Source organism: Lolium rigidum, chromosome 2 (assembly GCF_022539505.1).
Source record: "Lolium rigidum isolate FL_2022 chromosome 2, APGP_CSIRO_Lrig_0.1, whole genome shotgun sequence".
NCBI classification, from domain to species: domain Eukaryota; kingdom Viridiplantae; phylum Streptophyta; class Magnoliopsida; order Poales; family Poaceae; genus Lolium; species Lolium rigidum.
Window position 1 is genome coordinate 137,504,173 of NC_061509.1, and position 22,652 is coordinate 137,526,824.

A 22,652-nucleotide genomic window follows, 5' to 3' on the forward strand; every position below is an offset into this window, starting at 1 on the left:
AGAAATTATCTTTGTTATCGTTTACCTGCTCGGGACGAGCAGGAACTAAGCTTGGGAATGCTGATACGTCTCCGACGTATCGATAATTTCTTATGTTCCATGCCACATTATTGATGATATCTACATGTTTTATGCATACTTTATGTCATATTTATGCATTTTCCGGCACTAACCTATTAACGAGATGCCGAAGAGCTAGTTGCTTTGTTTTCTCGCTGTTTTTGGTTTCGAAATCCTAGTAAGGAAATATTCTCGGAATTGGACGAAATCAACGCCCGGGGGCCTATTTTTCCACGAAGCTTCCGGAAGACCGGAGTACTTACGAAGTGGGGCCACGAGGTGGCGACACAACAGGGCGGCGCGGCCCGAGTGCCGGCCGCGCGGCCCTGGTGTGTGGGCCCCTCGTGACGCCCTTTACCTGCCCTTCCGCCTACATATAGTCTTCGTCGCGAAACCCCCGGTACCGAGAGCCACGATACGGAAAACCTTCCGGAGACGCCGCCGCCGCCAATCCCATCTCGGGGGATTCGAGAGATCGCCTCCGGCACCTCGCCGGAGAGGGGAATCATCTCCCGGAGGACTCTTCACCGCCATGGTCGCCCCCGGAGTGATGAGTGAGTAGTTCACCCCTGGACTATGGGTCCATAGCAGTAGCTAGATGGTCGTCTTCTCCTTATGTGCTTCATTGTCGGATCTTGTGAGCTGCCTAACATGATCAAGATCATCTATCCGTAATGCTATATGTTGTGTTTGTTGGGATCCGATGGATAGAGAATACTATATTATGTTGATTATCAATCTATTACCTATGTGTTGTTTATGATCTTGCATGCTCTCCGTTATTAGTAGAGGCTCGGCCAAGTTTTTACTCTTAACTCCAAGAGGGAGTATTTATGCTCGATAGTGGGTTCATGCCTCCATTAAATCCGGGACGATGACGAGAAAGTTCTAAGGTTGTGGATGTGTTGTTGCCACTAGGGATAAAACATTGATGCTATGTCCGAGGATGTAGTTATTGATTACATTACGCACCATACTTAATGCAATTGTCTCGTTGTTTGCAACTTAATACTGGAAGGGGTTCGGATGATAACCTCGAAGGTGGACTTTTTAGGCATAGATGCATGTCTGGATAGCGGTCTATGTACTTTGTCGTAATGCCCAATTAAATCTCACAATACTCATCATATCATGTATGTGCATGGTCATGCCCTCTCTATTTGTCAATTGCCCAACTGTAATTTGTTCACCCAACATGCTATTTATCTTATGGGAGAGACACCTCTAGTGAACTGTGGACCCCGGTCCTATTCTTTTACATCAAATACAATCTCTTGCAATACTTGTTCTACTCGTTTTCTGCAAACAATCATCATCCACACTATACATCTAATCCTTTGTTACAGACAAGCCGGTGAGATTGACAACCTCATCTGTTTCGTTGGGGCAAAGTACTTTGGTTGTGTTGTGCGGGTTCCACGTTGGCGCCGGAATCCCTGGTGTTGCGCCGCACTACATCCCGCCGCCATCAACCTTCGACGTGCTTCTTGGCTCCTCCTGGTTCGATAAACCTTGGTTTCTTTCTGAGGAAAAACTTGCTACTGTACGCATCACACCTTCCTCTTGGGGTTCCCAACGGACGTGTCGACTGCACGCATCACTTTGTGAGTTTATTGATATACAGGTGTGGTTGAGAGTGATGTATCAATTGGTAAAGTCTTATTGGTATTCTTGTGTTCCCCTTGAGTCGAACTATAAATTTGGGTAATACTTCCCATCAAAGTTTTCAGCGATTCCCTATACTTGTGGGCATCAACGGCATCATCCGAAAGGCACAAGTTGACGTCCATGCAGTGCATCTGCAAGAGAGACTTTGTTTAGTTTTATTATAATTGGACCAAACATTTTCTTTTGCTTTGTTATCATTGGATGGAAATAGGCTAGGGCTAAGGTTTCACCTGCAGCTGCTGTGCAAAAATGGATATGAGATTATAAAGATAATAATAAGCACATATGTGAAGTATGTGATAATAAGGTACACAATGTAAAGGAGCTGTGCGTCCAAAGGACACCACGGCCTGGATACAACATGCACCATGGATCTATGATCCTACCATTGCCCTGTGCATCGCTAGGCGACAACGATAATTAAGTAAGCGAAAATAGCCATAAGATCAGGGAAGTCATCATTACTCCCTAGATAGCAATTACACATTCGACCATGTGCAAGTCTCACCACATCGGCATCGAAGTATGTGAATCAACACCTACAATTGCCTTTACACATTGTCAACCACGCGAGACATGGGTACCTGCCAAACCAGAAGATTGGGATACAAAGACAATGGATCCTTATAACATAATACACAACTAGAACGATACCTCACGCGTTGCAGCGGATATCTCTTTAAGAAATCTAATAAAACACATAAAAACTTGTTTTATAGAATATGAAATATTTAGTTGGCCATAGTAGTTGAGACATTAAATGTAATAGCGATGAAATGGATAGGTATCTGAAAATTTAAAGATCGTTATGTTCCAGAGGTGTACGTGATTGATTTAGATATGGTAAAGGACCAAATACGTGATTGATTTAGATAAGGTAAAGAACCAAATGATATTGATGGCTTGCATGAAAAATGCATGCACATTGCCGCATGTTTTTGAAAACGTCATATATGGTTACATATAAGAGCACATAATTAACATTGAGTTTAATTCGTAAAGAGTTCATTTGGTTGCCAAACTATTTCGGTGTTCAAGTTGCACATGACTTAACTATGTAATGATATAACAGGAGGGTGCGATATTATCAATCGAGCGGAAAAAGATGATATTGCTAGTTTAATGGTTAAATATCTTGCATGTAGAGATAGATAATAAATAAGAACTATTAGTGGGATGAGGTGGACAAATGATTGGCTAAGGGAATAGGTGATGTGGATAGCTTGCATATTGAGATAGACAAATATTAATTGCACTTAGTGGGGTTTTGTTTTATAAGAAGTATAGACATCCCAATGATAATATAAAGATGCACTTATTGTTTTGTTTTTGAAAGGAATATGGTAGGGGAATCGCAATACAAGATGCACTTATTGTTGCATATAATACGCAATACCCCAATGATAATATAAAGATGCACTTACTGCTGCGAGGCTAGGCCTCAGCCCTCAGCAGTGAGAACTACTCGCATATGATTAGATCAACAATCATAAACATTATATTAAGGATGATGAATAGATGAATTGTAATGCTCTTACAATACCGCCAATTGTGATGGAATCAAGATTAGAAAGTAGAGAGGAGTGGGTATGGAGATGGAGATGGAGATGATCGTGGTGGTGATAGAGCTTCGATGTTGATGGAGATCTGACTTGTGTCGGCGAAATGGAGTTTAAGTGGTCCTCTATGTCTCTGATGACCTAGTTACCTCCACGTTAAATACTTGGCTTGATGAGGCGAGACCAGCGAAAGGTAGTAGGGGCAGGTGGTCCTTAAGTGTCCAACAGTACGTTTTTGTGGCTTTGACTTGGTGAAGTTCCTAGCTCATAGTTATCCTTTACTTGCCACTAATTTCCTTCCTAAAATGCTCATTTTTACATAGAAATAAATAAGGAAAAGGATTTGCACATCTATGCAATAATTAGTGATTAATAGCCAGTCTAGAGAAACATTGTCATCATTTTAATGAATAATATAAGGGTTAAATGGTGATAAAGATGAGTGATTTACCACTCAACAACATCCCCAACCTTAATTTTGATCACCCTCGAGTAAGGTAGAAAAAATGTAAGGAATTCGGATTTTAAACCAAAATAATGAAAAGGCAAGTTCACTTATAGTCTGTAGTCATTGATCACACTTCTTTACCTGAAAGCTTCACATAGCTAGAGTAGATGCAAAATCTTATACAAGCTTTGTTATGTCAAGACAATTATATCAAAGTTTTCATTAGTAAGGACGATAGGATGAGTATCCATACATTTATCTAGAAAACACTTGCTTTCCACAGATTGATTAAACTTTGAACTTTAAACAATTAAGAGTGATAGGGTATGTCAAAAGAAGCATAACAATAAAGCGTCTCATTAAACACCTATGATCCCCAAAAGCAACATGTTTTACGTCACCTAAATGCCTAAGTACTATTAGGAATTTTATATTTTACCGTGTTGGCGTGCACGTAATTTTGGATAGTCTTAGAAATAAAGAGGAGGATTTTCAACCAATGGAAAATAGACCAAATCATAGCAAAATAATGATGACTTGGAGCATTAAAGGCATCACAAAAATAACCCACACAAAGCAAAGACAAAAATTTGTGAACTGACATTATAGAGGTTTGAATGACCAGTGGTACGGTTAGGCCCGCCCGTACCGCCTGACCGTAACACCCGTCATTAGCACCTCCTTGTAAAATATAATCACCCCCGCCAACACAGGTCAGAGAAGAGAGACACAGAGCCACCAAAAAACCACGAAACCTGACATCCGGGAGGGATGCGGAGGGGGGACTTGCAAGGTATCCATCATCACCGTATCTAGGATCATTGGAAGCTAAATCATCGTTCATCATCATCATCATCATCATCATCATCATCATCATCATCATCATCATCATCATCATCATCACCACCAGGCATCTCGTTGTAATCCTTAACTTTGAGTGAAATTTGTATTTTCGTTCATTCGATATTTCATTTTCCATCCATAGACTCATGATGTTGTTATTTTCCCTCATGTTTGAGTAGATCAATTTGTTCTTGGGGAGATGGAGAAATCGTAGCCAATAAGGTTTTTGGTTGCCTAATAATTATGAAGTGTGTTGTTTTTATCAACGATGTTGTGTGTTGTCGACCACATATATTTGCCTATGGGACATTGGTAAGAATCATCATTGCATATGTGGGAGCATAGGTGACATCAATATGTCGCCTCTATCAATCATGTGTATACGAGGATAACAAGTACCGGTTGCTATGACCATGACCATGGGGAGAACCTTAACTATCGGGCCCACATGACATGTAGAGGGATAAGGTATTGGGCATGAGGGATGTGAAATAGTGCTTCTGGGAGCATCCATACAAGAAACCTTGCCACACACAGACATATCTATTAGATAAAATATATATTCCTAATCACCATACATAGGCTAGCGGTGGATCCGCAACTCCCCGAGAAGGCTTTGCCCTTATTGAGTGTCTTCTACTTTACTATCATTCGCAGTGTCTCGTTTACTTTAGCCATTTTATTTACTTTGTTCACAAACTCTAAAAAAACCATATTGCTTTGCTTTTGATATAGGGATAACTTGCAGGTACATTTCAAGGAAGGTAAAAAGAGGCAATAAAACCTCTAACAATCAAGCTCCACCATGGATTCGGTACTCTTACTTTTGAAAACTAGTTGCACATCAAGATATTTTCTAGAGCCGTTTCCCGGAAGCTTAGAGTTGTTGGCTTTTGTTTGAATTTATTTATTTTACTATTTGCACTTAGTTGTTTGCAGGTTCGAAGCAAGCACCATGGTTGTGTTTGGGAAGCAACCCAGACCTATGACTATGATGGACTCGGAGATCAATTTAATGTCGCTCAATTGAGCATATATCTAAATCCGCAAACTGATGAATATGAGTTACCCTTATCTACTCCAAGTACTGCGTACGATAAAAGTATCTACATGAGATGATTTGGAAGACCCATAAGCACACCTTGATTACTTTAATGATATGTGTGAAACCTTTAAATTGAAAGCCTTCTTATGATGATATGAAATTGAAATTATTTAGTAAAACACTTTCAAGTAAGGCACTAGTTTGGTATAAGGATTTATCCATTTAATTTAAAGACACCTGGAAGAATTTATCACAAGCTTTCTTGTCTCTTTATAACCCTATGAGTAAAACTACTAGAGCAAGACGCACTAGTGTTTACTTCAAAAATAGAACAGGTGAAAGTCTTTTAAGATGATATGTTAGATACGAAGAATTTCTTAATAAATGTCTCCATCATGTTTACCTAATTGGTATATTTCATATGTTTTCTATGGAGGCCGGGCTAAGTGAAGAATATAAAAGTGAAATAGATATGGCCACTAGAAGATCTTTTCTAGACTTTACTATTGTATAGGCATGGAAGCTTGGTCTTCTGATCTAGGAGATGAAGGAGGAATTAAAGCTTTTGACATTACAAGGAGATGAACTTTGCTGAAAAACATCATGTACATATGGATATTGTCTTGCATAAAATCTTACAAGCTGTTGCACAACAAATTAAGGCACCCCAAGAAAGGGGAGATTTGGGTATGGTAAGCCCACCGAGAAGGCACCTCCCAAGGGAGAGGTATGATATTCTTATATTGATGCTCCTTTGGGCACAACGAAGGCGAGACCTCCTTACGAGGAGCCTCTCCGCTTCCCAAGGACCAAAATAATGCATGAGCTAGCATCTGAAGCCCAAAAATACGCAAAACTCATTGAAGAAGAGAAACTCGCTCCTAAGATCATTGAAGAAGCACCCAAGGGAACCCAAAATATTGAAGAGGTAAAAATTCTTGAGGAACGCATGTTCCCAAACTGCAAAATAGTAAAAATAGAAGAGGACACTTGCAAGCTTATTTATGGTAGTACCAAGAGTAGGAATTTGGTAAGCCCTTATTGCCATGTTCATTTGGAGGAGTCTCTTATTGTGGTTTATGTGACCTAGGATCTGATAAAAATGTTATTTCCAATACTTTCTACCATGAGATTCGACGCATCACCACCGGCGACGCATCCTTCTGCCGCCTCTCTTCTCCGTCGAAGCTGGATTCATTTGTAAGTAATATGCACCTCACTGCCTCCTTCGCCCATGTACTGATAGAAACGATAGATAGTCTAGGTTGTTGGAACAAATCTTGTTATTAGGGTACTAAGTTTAGAGTTTCATCATGTTTAATTCTCGTTCATGCATATAGTCGAAGCTGCATCAGCAGTGTGCGTGTAGAGTTGCGTTCAGGTACACAATGCAAAGCTAAATGTGTTGTGTTAGTTAGCTGCATGTGTCAGGCTGAGGAGAGTCTCGGCGGCCGAGTTGTGTAGCAGATAGAGATGGAGCAAGAAGTGGGTGCATGTAGTTGCGGCATGCACCAAGTGAGAGCTGATCTGCAAACTTGCAAACGACTCAAAGTCTGTACGTGTGTGCATGCGTTAGTGGAGTGATTAGTGGGTCAAACCGTTAGTGGCTTGACCAGTGCATGTGCATGCTAGCTAGTGGGTGTGTTAGCTGCTCTATTTAATCCCATGTAATCCAGTTCATTAGATGAGAAGAAATACAGAAAAGTCACAAGAGGTGTGTGGTGCCAAAGCTTGTGTGTTTCTTCTACCCTCTGTTCGTGTGTTGTATCTTGGGAAAAACTATCATAGGTGCTGAGGTCTAGGTCCCGATGGCTTCCCCGCAGAAATTTACCAGGAATTTTGGAAAGTGATCAAATTTGATCTAATGGCCTTATTTGAGTGCTTCCAAAAAGGGAGGTTGCCTCTGTATAAACTCAACTTTGGAGTTATAACTCTCCTTCCCCAAAAGGAAAATGCGACATAAATTCAGTAATATAGGTTGATTTGTCTGGTGAATGTTAGCCTCAAATTTTTTACTAAAGTGACGACAAACAGAGTTTCTGATGTAGCATAGAAATTCATTGGACCGACAAAGACGCCACTTTTATTCCAGGGAGACACATATTAGAAGGGGTGGTGGTCCTTCATGAGACTATACATGAGTTACATAGGAAACAATTTGATGGGGTGATTTTTAAATTGATTTCGAAAAGGCATACGATAAAGTTAAATGGCCATTTCTGCAACAGGTACTACGCATGAAAGGTTTTGATCCAGTTTGGTGTGATAGGATAAAACATTATGTGCAAGGCGGGAGTGTGGGAATTAGGGTCAATGATGATCTTGGGCATAATTTCCAAACTAAGAAAGGTTTGAGGCAAGGTGACCCTTTGTCTCCAATTCTTTTTAATATTGTTGCGGATATGTTAGCCATTCTTATTGCAAGAGCTAAGGAGGATGGAAAAGTTGGGGGATTGATACCACATTTGATTGATGGTGGAATCTCTATTCTCCAATATGCTGACGATACAATTTTGTTTTTGGAACATGATATTGCAAAAGCGATCAATATGAAGTTGATAGTGTGTATCTTTGAACAGTTATATGGTTTAAAAATCAACTTCCATAAGAGTTAAATATTCTGCTTTGGAAATACTAAAGATATGGAACACCAATATAGAAATATTTTTGGGTGTGAGTCTGGATCCTTACCTTTTAAATATTTGGGAATCCCTATACATTATAGAACACTAAGAAATGCCGAGTGGAACCCCATTGAGTGTCGATTTGCTTCTAAGTTAGGTTGTTGGCATGGTCTCTTACGGTGATAGGCTGGTGTTGATTAGCTCTGTACTCACGAGTTTACCCATGTTTATGCTTTCCTTTTTGGAAATTCCAGTTGGAGTTCGGAAGCGACTAGATTACTATCGATCTAATTTCTTTTGGCAATCTGATGAAAACGAGAAGAAGTATAGATTATCGAAATGGAACATAATTTGTGGGCCTAAGGATCAAGGGGGGCTTGGGATTGAGGTACTTGAGCTAAAGAATAAGTGTTTACTTAGCAAATGGATGTTTAAACTCCTTTCTGAGGAGGGTATGTGGCAGCAATTGTTATTTAATAAATACTTAAAACAAAACACTGGCTCAAGTTGAAGCTAAACCAGCGGACTCATCCTTTTGGAAAGGGCTCGTGCATGTTAAGAATGACTTATTTAAAAGAGGATACTTTAAAATAGGGGATGGGACAAGTGTGAGGTTCTGGAAGGATGTTTGGATGGGAAACTTGCCTCTTTCCCAACAATATCCTGCGCTCTATAATATTGTGCAACATAAAAATGTTTTGGTATCAACAGTATTTGCCATAGTACCTATAAATATTTCTTTTAGAAGAGGTCCGAATGATCATAAATGGTTGCAATGGTTACATCTCTGTCAACGGTTAATGACAATTACTTTAACGTCTGAATCTGATAAGTTTATTTGGAGACTTACTGATTCTGGAGTGTTTTCAGTCAAGTCTATGTATCTTGATTTAATGAATGGGCATACTGTATATCTCAGGAAATATCTATGGAAATTAAATATTCCCCTAAAAAATAAGATTTTTCATGTGGTTTCTTAGTAATAAAGTGCTTCTTACTAAGGACAATTTAGCTAAACGGAAGTGGAATGGGTATCAAAAATGTTGTTTTTGTGATTCTACAGAGACCGTTAATCATCTGTTCATCGGTTGTCCATTTGTAAAATTAATTTGGCGTATGATTTATCTCTCTTATAATATTCCTCCACCATCCAATGTTACTAATATGTTTGGTAATTGGTTGAATGGAGTACCAAAGACCGATAAGCAAAAGATTCGCATTGGAGTTTCTGCGATTTGTTGGTCGATATGGACAAGCCGCAATGATATAATTTTTAACAGGAATGCTGGTACTAATTTTTTGCAGGTTGTCCCATGGGTTGCTCATTGGATTCAACAATGAGCATTCCTTCTTCCGCTGGAGTTGCGGGAGGATATGGTTACTGGGTGTAACCGGATGCTGGTGGTTGCTCAGGACTGCTTTTCCAGGGTGGCGGCATCTTAATAGAATAGCCAATGGATATCTTTTCTACAGATCGTGTTTTCTTTGTCGTTGCAGAACGTTGCTTCCTCTCTCTCTCAACTCTCGGGCGTGTGGAGGTTAGAACGAAGGAGAAAGAACACACACTGATTTGTGCTGCGTGCAACTAACTTGCAGCTTTTCGGTTTCCCTTTTATTTGTCTCTGATCCTACAAATATGGATCAGCAAAACTGAAAAGAGAAAAACACGGTACTCACAGAGATGTGATCGTGCCATCCCACGATCCTCTGCGAACAGCCCACGAGCGCCACCACGAGCGTGCTGACCATGCCATCCCATGATCCGATCATGGCGCCGAGCTAACCTGCTACAGCTATTGACTTAGCACCGAACAGACTCGAGTGCTAGACTGAAGAAACTTAAGAAATAACGACTCGACAGCTAAAACCCTACACCTGACGCTAACTGAAACTTATTGAAACTTGGGTGTAGGTAACTACTGACAGAACAAGATTAGGAGCCAACAAATCACCCCCTTAATCTTGGTCTTCTGCAGCAATCTCTCGCACGCCCAGCCTCAGACGCATATCAATGAACTTGGTCTTTCCGAGCGCCTTCGTAAGCATGTCAGCGAGCTGATCATTGGTGCCCACATGATCGACGTCCAGTTCTCCCTTCTCGATGGATTCCCGAATATGATGAAACTTGGGATCAATGTGTTTGCTTCTCCCATGCTGCACCGGGTTCTTGCAAAGAGCAATGGCAGATTTGTTGTCAATCTTCAGATTGAATTTGGGTTGTGCGTGCCCGGACAGATCACCTAAGAGGCGCTTCAGCCAGACACCTTGACATGCTGCAGCGGACGCTGCGACGTACTCCGCCTCGCAAGATGACAGCGCCACTATCTTTTGCTTCTGCGAGGACCAGGTGATCAGGTTGTCTCCGAGGAAGAAGGCGACGCCCATGGTGCTTCTTCTGTCATCAACATCACCGACAAAGTCACTATCGCTGAAACCAGTGAGCCTTGCCTCACCTCCGCTCTTGAATCGGCAGCCATAGTTGAGTGTGCCCTTCAGGTACCTCAGTATTTGCTTGACTGCATCCCAATGCAGACTGCTCGGCGCCTCCATGTACCTGCTTGCAATCCCCACGGCATGAGCAATGTCGGGTCTTGTGTTCACCAGGTAACGGAGACTCCCAATCACACTGTGGTACATGGTGGCATCCACAGGGTCAGCACCATCCTACTTTGACATCTTCAAGCGACCTTCAATGGGCGTGTGACATGGATTGCAGTCGCTCATCTTGGTCTGTTCCAGAATCTTTGCTGCATAGCTCCTCTGGCTCAGTGTGACTTCTCCATTCTCTTGCTTCACCTCGATCCCGAGGTAATAGGAGAGCAATCCGAGGTCACTCATTTTGAACAGATGATGCATCTCACCCTTGAAGGCTTGGATATCAGTCTCACTCGCGCCTCTGATAACCAGATCATCCACGTACACTCCCACCACCAGCACGCCATTCTCGCCAGTTCTCCTGTATACTGCATGTTCCAGGGGACTACGAGAGAAGCCAAGAGTTGCAAGAGATGCATCCAACTTGGCGTACCACACACGAGGTGCTTGACGAAGCCCGTAGAGTGCCTTGTCCAGTTTCAGCACCTTCCTTGTTGGCTGTTTGATGTCGATGAATCCGGGAGGATGAGACACATAGACTTCCTCAGCCAGCTCGCCGCTGAGAGCAATCCGAGGTCACTCATTTTGAACAGATGATGCATCCGAGGAGAGCAATCCGAGGTCACTCATTTTGAACAGATGATGCATCTCACCCTTGAAGGCTTGGATATCAGTCTCACTCGCGCCTGTGATAACCAGATCATCCACGTACACTCCCACCACCAGCACGCCATTCTCGCCAGTTCTCCTATATACTGCATGTTCCAGGGGACTACGAGAGAAGCCAAGAGTTGCAAGAGATGCATCCAACTTGGCGTAGCACACACGAGGTGCTTGACGAAGCCCGTAGAGTGCCTTGTCCAGTTTTAGCACCTTCTTTGTTGGCTGTTTGCTGTCGATGAATCCGGGAGGCTGAGACACATAGACTTCCTCAGCCAGCTCGCCGCTGAGAAACGCCGATTTCACGTCCATGTGGTGGACGCTCCAGCCATTGTGCATAGCCAGAGCCAGGGCATGGGTCGTCTCCATCCGAGCAACGAGAGCGAATACTTCCTCGAAGTCCACCCCCTGTGTCTGAGCATACCCCTTGGCGACGAGCCTCGCCTTGTACTTGATGACCTCGCTGGAGGGGTTTTTCTTGACCTTGAATACCCACTTGAGACCGATAGAACGGTGACCACCAGGGAGAGCCGTGAGCTGCCAGGTGCTGTTGTCGATGATGGAGCGCAGCTCTTCGCGCATGGCCTCTCGCCAATGCTCGCTCTCGAGTGCGTCGTCGATGCTTGATGGCTCCTCTACACCCAGGAGACAAGACTCGGCCTCCTGTTCTTCGAACTGAATCGGTACAGAATCCAGCAGATCCTCGAGCCTTCGATAGCGGTGTGGTCCATCGCCATCAGTATCAAGGTTGGAGTCATGGGTTGGAGGTATTGCGTACTGGATGGAGTGTGGTGGTGGGGTTCGCTGATCTACCGATGCCGGCGAGGCACCTGCACCACTTGGCGTCCATGGGCTAGCAGCCGCCCCAGCCGCGGCAGGACTTTCGCCTGGATTCCCTGTCGTGGCAGAGCTTTTAGCATGGTTTTCTGCTGCCGCTGCAGCGCTGTGCCCAGCCTCCACCATGTACTCCACCGTGAACGTGGGTGCGCCGGCGATCTGTGCGTCGCCGCTCGTCGAGCTCCAGTCCCAAGCGCGGTTCTCCTCGAAGGCGACGCCACGGGTGATGTAGAGATGCTTGCCCACGGGGTCGTACACCCTGTAAGCCTTGGAGCCGTCCTCGTAGCCCACAAATACTCCCATGATGGAGCGATCCGCGAGCTTGTTGATTCCGGGGCCAGCCGCTTGACATGAGCGACGCACCCGAATATCTTGAGGTGGTGCACGTTCGGCGTTCTCCCATGCCAAGCCTCGTACGGCGTGGTGCCGTTCAGGCTTCACGACGGTGCACGGTTCAGGAGGTACACCGTTGTCTTCACCGCCTCGCCCCAGAACGGCCCCGGCATGCTCACGGACTTGAGCAAGCATCAAGCCATCTCGACGACCGTCTGGTTGCGCCTTTCAACCACGCCGTTCTGCTGTGGAGAATACGGCGCGGTGGTGTTGTGCTTGACACCGTTGTCGTCGCAGAACTCGGTGAAGTCAGTTGAGTTGAACTCGCCGTCCCGATCAGATCGGAACGCGAGAAGCTTGCAGCTGCGCTCGGCTTCGGCACGTGCCTTCACCTTCTTGAAGAACTGGAGGGCCTCATCCTTCGATCGGAGTACCTCGAGCCACATGAAGCGAGTGTAATCATCGACGATCAAAAGGAAATATTTCTTACCGCCCGCTGTTCACGGTGTGATCGGCCCGCACATGTCTCCGTAGACCAGCTCCAGTGTGCGGCTTGCACGATAGGTTGTGGCCTGCGGGAACGGCGTGCGGTGCTGCTTCCCAAGCGCGCACCCATCACAGAACTCGTTGACGTGTTGGATCAGCGGCATGCCGCGAACCATGTCCTTGCGCGATAGGACTGCATCGCGCGGAAGTGCAGGTGACCGTAGCGTCCATGCCACAGCCATGCCTCGTCATCATGCTTGGCCAAGAGGCTCACCGGCGAGGCGAGATGCAGGCGCACAGACGATTCGACGTCATGTTCACCCGTGCGAGCACCTTCGTGGGTCGATCGACGATGCACATCACGCCATTGCAGATGGTGATCTTGCACCCGTTCTCGTCGAGTTGCCCGAGGGAGATGATGTTGCTGCGCAAGCTAGGGATATAGTAGACGTCTCCCAGCGCGCGCGATCACCCGTCAGGCACTGGAACACGACGGTGCCACTCCCGCAGATCTCGACGATGGAGCCGTCGCCGAACCTCACCTTACCACGCACGGTGTCGTCCAGCGAGGAGAACATGTCGCGCTCACCATTCATGTGACTGGAGGCGCCCGTGTCCAAGTACCACAACCCATCGACCGAGGGCACGGGTATCACCCGCTCCTCGTTCAGGTACACCGCATGCGGCGCGTCGACGTTGATCTCGCCCAGCGCGCACAGCTGGGTCAGCAGCAGTGACGGTGACTCGTCCTCCTCGCCTTGTGCCAGGTTTGCGACCTCGCCGCGTTGCTCGCGATCACGCTTGGCCTTGCGACACTTCTTGGCCCAGTGGCCATCCTTGCCGTAGTACCGACAGGCGCCCTTCCGCCGTTCGCCCGATCCACTGGCGCCGTTGGCGTTCTGTGGTTTGGTCTTGCCAGTGGGCTTGGCGCCCTTTTCGCCACCAGAAGACGATCCTGACGCGTGTGGGCGTTGCCTTGCCGCCCACTCTTCCTTCGTCAGGAGGAGCTTTTTGACACCATCAGCGGCATCGTCGAGGTCGTTGTTGTGGGTATACTTCATGGGTGTACCATCGACAGTGCCTAGATCCGGCAAGCCCGGGTGGCCCACAGATGGTGATGAGGCATGTGGCCCATCGGGTGGCCCAGTTGCTGTTGATCATGAAGGAAGAAGTCCAGCCCAGGATCAGTAAGCCGGATCCGTACCGACATTAGGAGTAACCCGGATCCATGGAGGCCCATGGGGAACCCGGATCCGATGACGACGTATATGGAAGGCGGATCCGTGACGTGCACGGCAAGATATTGTACCGTAGTTAGGCTATCTCGTAATCCGGCTAGGACTCTCCATGTAAACCCTAGATCCGTGCGCCTTTATAAGCCGGATCCCGGGAGCCCTAGAGGCACAACCACAACTCATTGTAACAACGCGAAAGCGCCCGGATAATTCCGGACAAGCAGCAGTAGGCCCTGTCATCGTGCGGGTGTTCCGAAGCCGGGTAACTCGCGTACCACCGTCCCGTGTGCACTCCGCCCTATGGCCCCTACTTCTTCTCCCCCTCGTGAGGATCCCTCCTCCGAGGTACCGTCGATTAGGCAACGACGGTTGGCGCCCACCGTGGGGCCTGCGGCGTCTGGAGGCCGGAACCGGGAGGGTTCCGCCATGGGAAGCTACGACGACACCATCGCTGTGGGGCGTGTCCTTTACGCCGGAAATCTGCCAATCGTCCCTCGGGATGAGTGTTGGATTCCGGCTAAAACCGACCCCGTCAAGCTCTCCATCGTCCCAGTTGGCGGCATACACATCTTCATCGGGGAAACCGTCGATTCCGACGGAAACCCACCGGTAAGTAGCGGCCGACGCGACCGCCGCCGAGCAGGACGCGGCCGCGAAGATCCGATCCGAGACGCGGGAACTTCCTAGTGAAGATTCCGCCTTAGATCTGAAAAAATCAAAACCCACCCAATCCGCCCCTGAGCAGGAAATAACGGTGGAAGACCAATGCAGATCCGCCTGGGTCTCCCAAGTGTTAGAGAAGCAAAGGTGTCACTTTGTACACTTCTTGGCCCATACCGCCGGAACCGCCCCTCAAGAAGCCGGAGCTGGTCCCGAGCAGGTCGAGGCCCCGGAAAACAACGCTGATCCGGATCAGCAAGAGGCTGTCGGAGAAAGCGGAACTCCGGCTGAAGAGTCAATTTTGGGGAACCTAAGCCCAATTTCCGGAGACACTCAATCCATGAACACTGAAGAGTTCGATCGCAAGGTGAAGGAACTCGGATACGGTGAACAGCCTGAAGTTGATTCCGTCCAGCCAAAGCAGGTACTTGCAACTGTAGCGGCGCCGGGAGAGAACGGATCGAAGAGGCGAGCACCCAATCCGACCCCCAGCCATCCCGTCACGGATCTCCAATGTCGCGGGAGCGACCTCGTAAGGATTCTTCCTCGGAGAGCCTCCTGTCACCTGAAGAGATGGTCGCACAAGCAGGCATGGATGCGGTTTATCGCTCGGATATTCTTAACAAACCCATCACTCCCGAAGACGTAGAAGCTTTAGAAGCTAAAAGAGTGGAGCTGCTGGCCACAGCCAAGAAGTTTAAGGACACCGCAGCCGCCATGCTGGAGGAAAGGAAGCATGCCGCAGTTTTTGTGGAAGACTTCATCCAGCGTGAGTAGGAGGTGGACGAAGGACTGGCGAAGGTCAAGGAACTCCGTAAACACTGGGAGGACAAGATCGTTGAAGCTGATCGAGAGGTAGAAAAGGTCCGGCGTGAGTTGATAGTTCCCCGCAGAATCACCTTCGCAACCCCAACGGATCAGCAGCCGTTCGCAACCCCAAAGGACCATATGACGAAAGCTGCAGAAATCCTGAAGAAAAGTGACGAGGAGATTGACATCAACTATTTACGCACGCTCGTCGCTTCAGCAGTTAAACAGCAGAGCAAGGCAGACACTTCGCGCAGGTTGGAATCTAACCCGGAGCATTGCGTCTCCACTGCGCAGAAGGACGCCCACGACAATCGTCATCGAGATGACGAATCGCGAACCGGATCCTCGGAACGCAGAAGGAAAGCCAGGGAACACCCAAATCCGATCCCCGTACTGTCAAAGACGCCACCGTCAGATCCGAGAAAGGGAAAGGATGCAATGTACTCTGGACGAGACAAGTACCGCAACGCTTCTCCTCCGCCTAATGGTTACCCGCGTCCCCCTCGCCGCCGTAGTCCAGCCGGAAACACCAGGCCTCAGGGGCATGGTGGAATTGTTATCCGCGACAACGTGCTGCCCTCAAGAAACAGGAGCAGGGAGCGCACGCCGGAACCCCGCCGGCATCAGAACAACGATCGTGAGCCCGAGCCTAGGAGGAGCCGGAATGAGGAGCGCGACCCGGAACCCCGCCGGAGCCGGAACGACCAGGGCAGCCAGCGCCACGGCGAAGGCAGCCACGGGAGCCGGAGCCGGCACCGGGAGGGCCGGGGAGAATGCGAAGGCGGAAGCAAGAGGTCGGATCGGCCCCCTCGCAGGTCTCCCTCACCACCACCTAGCGGTGGCGGCGGAGGTGGAGGCGGAGGCGGTGGCCGGAGATCTCGCTCTCGCTCACAGTCCCCCCGTCACGGCTCGCGCGATGCACGGGAACGCCTCAACGAATATAGAACCGACTACATCGGACCGAAGTGCTTTGGCAGGATGATTCGAGAGGAACCAAAGCCAAGGAGCTCCCTCAAGCTACCCGGAAACCTGAAGCATTATGATGGCACCGAAAGGCCGGATACCTGGATTGAGGATTACTATAATGCGAGTAACCTTTGCCGGAGAAACCCCTAATATCGCCCGCCGCATGCTCCGGCTTGTACCTTGTAGGTCCAGCCCGGATCCGGCTCGGCGACCTCGAAAGAACTCCATCTTTTGCTGGTTTGACTTGAAGACCGCTTTCGAGAAACACTTCAGGGGCACCTACAAAAGACCTGCCACGGCAAGCGACTTACAAGCTTGTATCCAGAAGAAGGGAGAATCCTCAAGAAACTTCCTCACACGATGGTTGGCATGCAGAAACGAGTGCGAAAACGTCGACCACACCACTGCCATGTATGCCTTCATTGGTGGGCTACAGAGAGGAGGATTGCTGAGGCATAAGCTCACATGTTTGGCTAACGCCAATAAACTGACTTTGGATGAGATGATCTCCATTGCCAGTGACCACACTGCCGCCGATGACGATGCAGGCGGTGATATCGCAGCTACAGCAATCCCCCTGCACCAACAAAAGAAGAACCGTGATAACGGTAACAACAGCGGCCACAAACGCAAAAACCCTGATGACCAGAAGAGTGGCGGATCCGACATGGTCGCCATGGCGTTCCAACGCGGAGGTTCAGGAGGCGGAAGAGGACGCGGCCGCGGAGGCGGAGCCGGCAGGGATCAGCAGCATGGCACTGAGGTCACCGCTGGCGGATCCCACGCCCCGCAAACCTACGAGGAATACAGAGACATGCCCTGCCTGGCCCACTTGGATCCGGCTACAGGGAAGTCCACTCACACCAACCGCAACTGCAAATGGGTCAACGACCTAAAGAACGACCCGGAGGCAGGATACAAGCGAGCCCGGAAGCACCGCCCACGCGGCAAAGGAGGCAAGGGCAAGAACAAGGACAAGGAGGAGGACAGTTCCGAGGCGATGGACGAGGATGATAACTCGCCGGATCCCAAAGCCGGATCCGCGAGGAAAATCCAACCCCTTCGAGAAAAAGAGCGTGGGGGCTTATCACACCTTCCTCGGAACCCCAACAGATCCGCGCTACAAAGTCGGCTACCCGGATCCCGAACGCCACGGTTCCGGCCGTGCCGCAGTATGTCGGGTGGTCGGAAGTTCCGTGCACATTTGACAGGGGAGGACCATCCCGCCATTGTGCCAAAAGAATACTACGCCTTGGTTGTAAGTCCCCGCATAGACGGGTATGACTTCTCCAAGTGCCTCATGGATGGCGGGGCCAGCTTGAACATCATGTACCTGGAGACTCTGGAGCGGATGAACCTCACCAAGGAACAGCTCAAACACAGCAACACTGAGTTTCACGGCGTGGTTCCGGGTAAGAAGGCGAACTCCCTCGGCAGCATCACACTTCCCGTGGCCTTCGGCGATGTTCACAATTTCCGCGAAGAAAAGATCACGTTTGAAGTTGTGCCCTTCAAGAGCTCCTACCACGTCATCTTCGGCAGGCCCACCTACCACAAGTTCCACGCAAGAGCGTGCTATATCTACAACAAGCTCAAGATTCCGGGTCCTAATGGTATGATCACCATAACCGGAGACTACAAAAAGGCTCACGAGTGCGAGTTGGGCGAAGCCGCCTTCGCAGAGTCTGTCATATCCGGAGAAGAGCCGAAAGGCTACGGAGCCGCGGTGGATCCGACCGAGATGCAAACCACCAAGAAGCGAGATCTCCGAACAGAAAAACTCCTTCGGGGCCGCGATAGAGACCAAGAAAGTCAACTTCAAGGAAGATGACCCTAGCAAGCAAGTCTCGATCGGAGCCAACATGGACCCCAAATAGGAAGACGCGCTCGTCGAGTTCCTCCGCGCTAACATGGATATCTTCGCATGGCAACCTTCTGACATGTCCGGAGTACCTAGGGAACTCGCCGAGCACTACCTCAACATAAATCCGGGGGCTAAACCGGTGAAGCAAGCTATGCGACGCTTTGGAGACAAGAAGCGCCGCGCCATATGAATGGAATTAGCAAAGTTACTAGAGGCAGGTTTTGTAATAGAAGTTATCCACACCGATTGGGTCGCGAATCCCGTCCTTGTACCCAAAAAGAACACTGAAATACTAAGAATGTGCATCGATTACTCTGGCTTGAACAAGCATTGCCCGAAGGATCCGTTCCCCTTGCCGCGCATTGACCAAGTCATTGATTCGACGGCGGGGCGGAACTTCGTGTTTTCTTGATGCGTACTCCGGGTATCATCGGATCCGGATGAAGGAATCCGACCAAAAGGCGACTTCATTCATTACCCCGTTTGGTACTTACTGCTATGTTACTATGCCTTTTGGTTTGAAAAACGCAGGTGCCACCTACCAACGTACGATGCAGCGGTGCCTGAAGGACCAAATTGGCCGGAACGTGCACGCCTACGTTGACGACATCGCGGTCATGACCCGGAAAGGATCCGACTTGATCAGCGACCTCACAGAAACCTTCGACAACCTCCGCAAGTACAAGATGATGTTGAATCCGCTGAAGTGCGTCTTTGGCGTGCCAGCCGGAAAACTCCTTGGCTTCATAGTCTCTCGCAGAGGCATTGAGGTTAACCCGGAAAAGATCAAGGCAATCTTGTGTATCAAACGGCCAACTTGCCTCAAAGATGTGCAACGACTAACTGGTTGTGTCGCAGCAATCAGTAGGTTTGTTAGCCGTCTCGGCGAGAAGGCGCTACCTCTGTACAAGTTGCTGAAGAAAACAGACAAATTTGTCTGGGACGACGCAGCTGACGCAGCTCTTCGAGGGTTAAAGGAAATACTTACCTCCCCACCTATCTTGGCAGCCCCAGCAGAGTCAGAGCCAATGCTCCTTTATCTGGCAGCTACCAACAAAGTCATCAGCCTCGTCATCGTGGTGGAGCGAAAGGAAGAAGGTCATGAGTATGACGTCCAAAGACCTGTCTACTACATAAGCGAGGTGCTGACGGAGTCAAAGCAAAGGTACCCTCACTTTCAGAAGCTAGCTTATGGAGTTTTCCTAGGCAGCCGGAAGCTGAGACACTACTTCCAAGAGCACCCAGTAACAGTTGTGAGCAAGGCTCCGCTGTCAACAATTCTCAACAACGCTGACGCAACAGGACGGACGGCTAAATGGGGCATTGAATTATCCGCCTTCGACATCGCTTACAAGCCAAGGACCGCGGTAAAATACCAGGTCTTGGCGGATTTCGTTGCAGATTGGACAGAAGCTCCAGATGCAAGTCTGGAGCCGGAACCAGAAACATGGGTCATGCACTTCGATGGATCCAAGCAGCATCAAGGCTCAGGAGCCGGAGTCACCCTGAAGTCCCCTACCGGAGAAGAACTGCAGTATGTTCTCGCAGATCCACTTCGAAGCTACAAATAACATGGCGGAATATGAGGCTCTACTACACGGTCTCGCGCATCGCTAAGGAAATTGGGATCAAGCACATCATATGCTGTGGAGATTCCGACCTGGTGGCACAACAAGTAGCCGGAACCCGGAACGCCGAAACTCCGTCATGGCGGCCTACTGAGACGAAGTTGATGAGATCGCCAAGTGCTTCCTCGGATACGAAGTCAAGTACGTCGGGAGAGACGATAACACGGCGACGGACATGCTATCCAAGCTCGGATCCGGCAGAAAGCCAATTCCGCCCGGAATCTTCCCGGAGCATCTCCGGATACCCTCGGTGAAGGGCGCTAACCCGGAAAACCCGGAGGTGGCAGTGTCTCCGGCCGTAGAGGTGTTGGCTACCATTCCGGCTTGGACACAGCCTTTCCTGGACTACCTCATCGATCAGAAGCTGCCGGAGGACGAGGTCCTCGCGCGCCAGATCATCAGACGAGCAAGATCCTACACAATTGTTGATGGACAGCTCTACAAACGAAGCGCAACAGGGGTGTTTCTCAAATGCGTCTCCAATCAAGACGGCATTGAAATCCTCAGAGAGATCCACGCAGGGGATTGCGGGCACCATGCCGCCCCCAGATCACTCGTTGCAAAAGCTTTTCGGCTAGGCTTTTATTGGCTTACAGCTAAAGAAGATGCTGACAAGATAGTCAAGACCTGCCGAGGTTGTCAGTACTACGCTACTCAACCAAACGCTCCAGCCCAAGAGCTGAAGACCATACCTATCACCTGGCCATTTGCGGTCTGGGGGCTCGATATGGTTGGTAAGCTAAAAAGATCATCTCCTGGCGGTTTTGAATACCTCCTGGTCGCTGTTGACAAGTTCAGCAAATGGATCGAGGCTAAGCCAGTGAGAAAAGCCGATGGTGCTACGGCACTAAAATTTGTCTGCAGCCTCGTGATGAGATTCGGCATCCCACACAGCATAATCACAGATAATGGCACAAACTTCGCTCAGGGAGAATTGAAGGATTATTGTGAAACAATGGGAATTTGATTGGACCTCGCATCTGTGGCTCACCCACAATCTAATGGTCAAGTTGAAAGGGCAAACGGTCTAATATTATCAGGAATCAAGCCACGCCTCGAGGAACCGCTGCGACGAGCAGCAGGAGCCTGGGCTGATGAGTTGGACGCTGTCTTGTGGAGTTTACGAACTACCCCTAACAGGTCAACAGGGTTTACCCCATTTTTTCTGGTATACGGATCCGAAGCCGTGCTTCCCTCCGACATCATCCACGATTCACCGCGAGTTTCCGCCTACAACGAAGAAACAGCTGATGAGGCCAGACAGCTATCTGTGGACCTGATCGAGGAAGCTCGGAACCTAGCTGATCAGCGCTCCGCCATCTACCAGCAGAAGCTCCGACGTTATCACAGTCGTCGAGTTCGGAAACGCTCCTTCATGGCAGGAGACCTGGTCCTCCGCCTTCGACAGGTGAAAGACCATAAGCTGCAATCTCCATGGGAAGGACCCTTCGTCGTTAGCAAAGTGCTTCACAACGGATCGTACTACCTTGTCGATTTCCGAGAGCTGAGGGACAGACCTGCTAATTGGCGCCGGAAACGCAAGCGTGAGGATCCGGATGATATCTACGACGAGACAGATCGCCCTTGGAACATTGCAGAGCTACGTCCTTTCCACACTTAGCATAGAATTGCATACTTTGTAATAATATTATACATGATCAATGAAATAAAGCTTTTGGTTCACTCTTTGAGTCTTTTACCTCCTTTACTTGTTCATTTTTAGATCGTGTATGTTTTCCGACTAAAACCGCAGAGCTGGATCTTTTCCGCCTAGGCGTGTATAAAAGTTGTGATTTTCAAAAATCGTCCTTTAGGACGTAAGCTTAAGTTTTCTGATTAAGTTGTTGTCTGTTGCGAACTCGTGGATTCCTAGTAGCGATTTCCGGCACCTATGCTTGGGGGCTTGTTTCCGCGGTTATTGACGGATTGCCATTGGGCTTCGTCGCCGCTGGCGAGCGTTTCCGGCTAAGGTCTTCCGGCTCGCGGAAGGTCAAGCGGGCAAGCCGGAAAACAACGAAGTCAGCACTTGCTTTCCGACATAAAACGAAACATGCACATAACATTAACGGATAGCAGGATAAGTGTTTCCGCCCCATGCATAATCGTTTTGTTCCTAGCTACTTAAGAATTTAAGTCTTATTACAAACCCACTCTGGGGCCAAAATGATGCAACTTGTTTCATTGTTTAAAACAGGAACTCTATTCGGAGTCCTCCTCTTCAGATTGCTGGTAAGTGGAGCCGTCATCGCTGTCACCAGATCCGGCTTCGGAGTCGTCACCAGAGTTTTCTCCCGAATGCTCGCCGCTTGACCCGGATCCTTCCCCGTAATA